The sequence below is a fragment of the Cannabis sativa genome, chromosome 3 (assembly GCF_029168945.1).
Source record: "Cannabis sativa cultivar Pink pepper isolate KNU-18-1 chromosome 3, ASM2916894v1, whole genome shotgun sequence".
NCBI classification, from domain to species: domain Eukaryota; kingdom Viridiplantae; phylum Streptophyta; class Magnoliopsida; order Rosales; family Cannabaceae; genus Cannabis; species Cannabis sativa.
The window spans coordinates 16982172-16988836 of NC_083603.1; the positions used below are offsets into that span (position 1 = coordinate 16982172).

At 33.4% G+C, this 6665-nt stretch overlaps 1 non-coding gene across 1 annotated transcript; it reads left to right on the top strand.

The window, feature by feature from the left end:
- The first annotated feature begins 6346 nt into the window (after window positions 1-6346).
- On the top strand, window positions 6347-6453 carry LOC133036385 (small nucleolar RNA R71). Its single transcript, XR_009687044.1, has one exon. It is a non-coding gene; the product is annotated as a small nucleolar RNA R71 (small nucleolar RNA).
- The last annotated feature ends 212 nt before the right edge of the window (window positions 6454-6665 follow it).

The window sequence follows — 6665 nt, forward strand, 5'->3', positions numbered from 1 at the left end:
TAGAGGTAGAGAGATAAAAACTCCACCCTCTAAAAACAACCCATCACTTTTTCCATTTAATGAACTTGATGTTCTTTCAAAAAAAAAAAAAACAACCCAAATCAATTAGAACCATAAGGCCTCGTTTGGAACGTCGTATTAATATATAATACTATAGTAAATTTTAATTTATACTAAAATATAAAAATACAATACAATTTAATATCTCATATAGTTTTACATAAAAATATTGCATAAAATACAATTTAATATAATATTATACAATACAATACAATACAATACGATGTAATATGGCGTACTAAACAAACACAAGATGGAAAATAATAAATAATTGATTTTTATTTCATTTAATATGTATATAATATTTTTTATTTTCCGAATAATGTGAATTTATTTTAATTAATTTTTATTTTTTAAAATTATTTTTTAAAAAAGAATTATTAGTTTGGCCTTGTTGAGAATCATGGGGTTCCATCTCAAAACCAATTGGCAATGAGTGGAGTAGCCCATGTTCCTATATATGGCTCAATACTTTTATATTTAGTTCATGTGGGACAATGTTCTCCAATATCCCCCTTCAAGATGGTGGCTATTTTTGCTCACCAATTTTGAATCACCTTATCATAAGTAGTGCCATTTGCTCACTTATTTTTTTTGTTTTGCGGCTGGGAGTTCTATTTGCTCGCTTATTCTTGATCGCGGCTGGGAGTACCATTTTGCTCGCTTGCAGCTGGCTAACTCTTTGATAGGTGTGGATCGAAAACCCGCTAGGGATATGGCTCTGATACTATGTTGAGAATCATGGGGTTCCATCTCAAAACCAATTGGCAATGAGTGGAGTAGCCCATGTTCTTATATATGGCTCAATACTTTTACATTTAGTTCATGTGGGACAATGTTCTCCAATAGGCCTATACTATATTTACATGTGGTACTTTATTGATCAACTAACAGAATATTAAATTGGGTGTTAAGTTTAAAATTTCGAGGATATCAATAGGAACTACAATGACGACATCAACTTTATATGATCGGGATATAAAAAGAATACACTATGAAAAAGTTTGATTCATAATCTCACACATGTTTCTTCTACATAATCTCACACCTGTTTTTTTTTTTTTTGTTCATTCATAATGTTTGATTCATAATATATTTTTTCTATTAAAAAAAAAAAAAAAAAAGCACTCTTCCTATATTCTGCAAGTTAAAAAAAATCTTCACACATATATATTAAAATATTACTTTGTGAATTTATGTTATAATAAAATATTAAAAATAAAAAAATTAAGGAGAAAAAAAATAGTTTTGGAGAGATTTTAGAGTGTCGTGTCACATTTTCATTCCTCTCCTTTATATATACATATTGATGATTATTATGTGTTTTTTTTAAAAAAAAATAATAATAATTAATTTATGAAAGATATATTTATGGAAAAATTATTAAAATCATAGTAAAATATTAATTTGTAAATTTATGTTATAATAAAATTTTAAAAATGAGAGAATTAAGGAGGAAAAAAAATAGCTTTAGAAAGATTTTAGAATGTCATGTCACCGCTTCATTCCTCTCCTTTATATATTTTATGTTTTCTTTTATATATTTATATATTGATATTAATATTGATGATTATAATTGTATCTTAATTTTTTTTTAAATAAGTCAAAAACATACATATTAAAGTTATTATTTTTATATTATTATTATATTTTTTACTAAAAAAAAACCAAAAACGTTAAGGTATATATATTGATTGATATTTTATGTATGTATATAAATAAAATTTAGGATTAATTATGTTTGATTTAAGTTTTAATATTTTTTTAGAATTTAGATTTTATTTTCAAACTTTTTTTTGAAATATTTTATATTCTTATAAAAAAAATTATTAAAATAATAGTAAAATATCAATTTATAGATTTATGCTTTATTATAGAAAAATTATTGAAATAATAGTAAAATATCAATTTGTAGATTTATGTTTTAATAAAATATTAAAATTGAGGAAGGAGATGTGGGTCAACTTGCTGAATGTAACTTTGCCGGCCAATCCTTGGCTCATTACAGGGGATTTCAATGCTCCTTTTGATTTGGAAGATAGGTGTTGCTAAATTTATAATTACTACGCAAGTATACGCAATCAAGTAGTACACTCACACAGGTGAGGTCGAACCACAGGGAATTGGACTAATTACTACTAAATTATACTATTGATTCTATCTGGTAAAAGAATATTTTTTATGAATTAAGTAAAACAATTCAGGAAATTAAAACTAACAAAAGGGAGATTAATCAAGATAAGAAAGTAGGGAGACGAATCTTGTTGTTAAGTTACCAATGTTAATGTTTAAATGTTATCCTTCTCTTGAAGTGAATGACAGATTATGAATTAACCTAGCTCTTTTCAGATCTTCTAGGTTCTAAATCTCATGCTCTCTAATTAATCTCTTAATTAAACTAACATGAAATCAGCATTAAGCAATAATCTAAATGTCACAAAGGCTATGTAAATACTTTCGTTTCACATCAAAACCTAGACTATCCAATTTTAGCATTCTCAATTCTCACTTTTCAGATTTCGAATTAAGATCATAAAAACATGTAAAAGGTGATCAATCTTGCACATGGAAATTAAACACAAATATGAATAGTATTCACAATCAAGATGGAGGAATGGCAATTAATCATTAACTAGGAAAAACTTAAACAACATTCATCATTCTCCCTAAATAGGAGTTTAGTTCAAAACATCCATAATCAAATCCATAATTAACATTGAAATAGAAAAGAACATAGAAAAATTAAAGAGAAGAGAAAGAACTAGTTGAAGCAATTGATTCGGGTCGCCACAAGCCGCTCTTCTAGCCTCCTTCTTTGTTTCTAGGGTTCTAATTCTGAATAATCCCTAATTTTCACGAACTCTCACTATTTAAACCAAGTCTCAACTTAAAAATTCGTGAAATTACGAAACTACCCAAAAATCCCGTCACTGGGGTCCCCGTCGCGACTGGCAAAGCTCCCGTCGCGACGGGATTAAACTTTGAAACTTCAAGATCCTCTCTGCCAGTTCCCGTCGCGACTGGCATGTTCCCCGTCGCGACGGGAGTAAACTTTGACTCCTTGAAAATCTCTCTGCCAGTTCCCGTCGCGACTGGAAAATTCCCCGTCGCAACTGGAACAGGCAGCGACACCAATCTTGGATTTTCTTCTCGATTCTTTCACCACGCGTCCTCAATTCTTGTACATACTTTCTTTAAACACACAAGGACCTGAAACAAAAGAATCAAGCGTAAAATAGCCCTAAAACTAGAAACAAAGAGTGAAAACTAACCGAAAATATAACCCGAAACTTAGACTAATTTTGGCCTAACAAATTCTCCCAAACTAGATTCTTACTCGCCCTCGAGTAAGATAAAAAAGTAAATACTACTAACTACTAATCTACTAACTACGCTATAAGATAATCACAACACTACTGCTCATGTGCTGTTCTCTTCCATTGCTCAAACTAGAATTTCAATTCCGCCAACTCTAACATTTAATTTATATGCTCAGTTTATCACATACTGCACAAACACAAGATGACTTCACAATCAAAACAATGTTATAATGGTTTTACTCTTTCCAACCATTCCACTACCCAATAACTCATATGCTTGCATGCTTACCTCTCTCCACTAATGTTGACAACATCCTTTCAGAATCAATAGGGCTTTTTGAGGTTTATAAAGTATGGCTTAGATATTTGGAAAATGAAAAACAATTTTGGCTAAAGATATCATAAGCACAAAAAATAACCCACAAGCTTCTTCTAATTTCAAATTTTCCAAAATGTTCCCACAACTAACCAAGATTGAGACTTTTTTTCTTTTCCCAACATCACTGAATTTTATATTTTTCTTGAATCATGTTTTTTTTTTTCAATTTTTTTTCAGTGATATTGATCTTACCAAATATCTGTTTTTTTCTCAATCTTGCAAGTTTCTTTTTTTTTTTCTATCTGCTCTCACACCATGTATTTTGCTCCCCCAAACTAATTGTATAGCTTATGATGTCATTGATAAAATAGTGAGGACAAAATTAACAGTGTGGATACATGTATTTCGGTTCAACAGGTGAAGAACAAAACAAGTTTAGGCTCAAGAGGGTTAACTAAGGATAATCATTTCATGGTAGGCTTGAAAGGCTCAAACTATCCAACAAATGCCTAAATCATATTCCTATTGAATGTTGTCAAGGATTTCGCCTCAAAAGAATAAGACATGCAAGTTCTAAGCTATCCTGTCAATCTTACCACAAACCATAGTAAAATAATTATAACATATTTCACAGATCGTCAAATTGCATTCTTACCCATGTTTCTAAGCATCCAAACTAATCCAAAGAGTTAAGAGAATTAAGCACACAGTTATTTTGCAATTTTAGAGCACATTACATTAAACAGCAGCACACAGTTATCTTTTATCTTATTGCCATTCCTAACTAAAACAGAAAACTAAAGCAGAAAATTAAAAATGCAGAAAATAAAATTTTTAAATCCCTCCCCCTAAACTAAAGATTCACATTGTCCCCAATGTGTTATTATACTCAAGGTGAGAAGGACTTACCTGAACCCCCATCAGAAGGGGTTTGGCCTCAATACTGCTTCAAATTGGATCAAGTCCACCTCTTGCATCCAATAGGGTCCTTATACCAAATGAAGAAAATTGACCTCCAATGTTGCTAATTTCAGAGTTTTGCACAAGAGTAAGTTCACCTTTAGAACTACCACACATCAATCTTTTCCAACGACGTCGAATCGTTCGAAGTCTCTCTTTAGGCTTTGCTCTCTTCTTATCATCTTTAACAAAAGAATCCTTCACCATCTCAATCTTGCAACAGGTAGGAGTGTCGATTGGGGTAAAAACATTAAAATTGACCTCTTCATCTTACACTCTCAACTTTAACTCTCCCTTTTGAACATCTATTAACGCTCGGCCCGTGGCTAAGAATGGTCTTCCCAAAATAATGGGAATAGTTGAATCTTCCTCCATATCAAGAATTAGGAAATCAGCATGGAAGATAAACTTACCAACCTTCACCAGTACATCTTCAATTATCCCACGAGGATGAGTCAAAGAACGATCCGCTAGTTGTAAAGTCACTGTTGTGGGCTTTGCTTTTCCCAATCCTAGCCTTTTGAAGACAGACAAGGGCATTAGATTAATGCTTGCTCCCAGATCACATAGAGCTTTAGTTTCCACCGAACCCCCTATAGAGCATGGAATATTGAAACTACCCGGATCTTTAAGCTTGGGCGGTAGTTTCTTTTGCAAAATGGCGCTACACTCCTCAGTTAATGCCACTGTTTCATACTCCTCCAATTTTCTCTTCTTAGACAATATCTCCTTCATGAACTTCACATAACGGGGCATTTGTTCCAAGGCTTCAGCAAAAGGAATGTTGCTGTGTAGTCTTTTAAAGACCTCTAGAAATTTTGTGAACTGCTTGTCTAGATTGGTCTTTCGGAGTCTCTGAGGATAGGGTATTTTCACATGATGATCAATACCGATTGGTGGAGACTGCTGTGGTGGTGCTGGACTGTCAGTAATCTTCTTATCTGATGATGCTTGAGTTGGTGTTGTTTGAACTTTAATCTCTTCATCCACTGGTTGTATCATCTCAGGCCCATCATATTTCTTTCCACTCCTTAAGGAAATTGCTTTACATTGCTCTTTTCCTTTTGCATCATTAGTGCTAGGCGAATTTCCTTGAGCTTGTTTTTCCACTTGAGTAGCCAATTGTTCCATTTGAGTTTCTAGAGTTTTAATAGAGGCTCTAGTTTCCATCATGAATTGGAGTAATAAATCAGCTTGGATAGTGGAGCCTCCACTAGAACTTTGTTGTCGCAGCTGTTGTTGGTTTTGTTGGGGCTGGTTTCTCTGCTGGTAGAACCCCTGTTGGTTGTGCCCATAATTATTGTTTTGGGAATAGTTTCCAATGGCTTTTGCTTGATCCATTGGCAAATCATCCACATTTGCCTGACACTCAGAAAAGTGATGGGGACCTCCACATATCTCACAAACCACTTGAGCTTGTTTGGCTTGCACTGCGATCAGCTTTGTTAGGGCCTCAACCTGAGCTGTCAGCTTTGTAATGGCATCCACCTCTAGCACACCAGTTACCTTCTTAGTTTGACTCCTTTCAGTTGGCCACTGCTGATTGTTTAGAGCCATCTCCTCCAATAGATCATAAGCCTCATTAGCACTCTTTCTCATAAAGGCTCCACCAGGTGCTGCATCTATCAGAGTTCTAGTGTTACCAACCAACCCGTTATAGAAATTATGAACCAGCATCCACTTCTCAATACCATGATGAGGAAACTTTCTGATTAAGTCCTTGAACCTCTCCCAAGACTCATAGAGAGACTCATTCTCTTGTTGACAAAAATTGTTGATCTCTCCTCGCAGCTTAGCAAACTTTGCTGGGGGAAAGAACTTAGACAAAAATTTAGTTGCTAAGTCTGTCCATGTTGCTATGGAATTTGGTGGCAAGGAGATTAACCAACTCTTGGCTCTTTCTCTAAGTGAGAATGGAAACAGTCTCAAACGAATGGCATCATCACTAACTCCATTGACTTTAAAAGTCTCACAAAGTTCCATGAAGTTCGAGAGATGCAGATTAG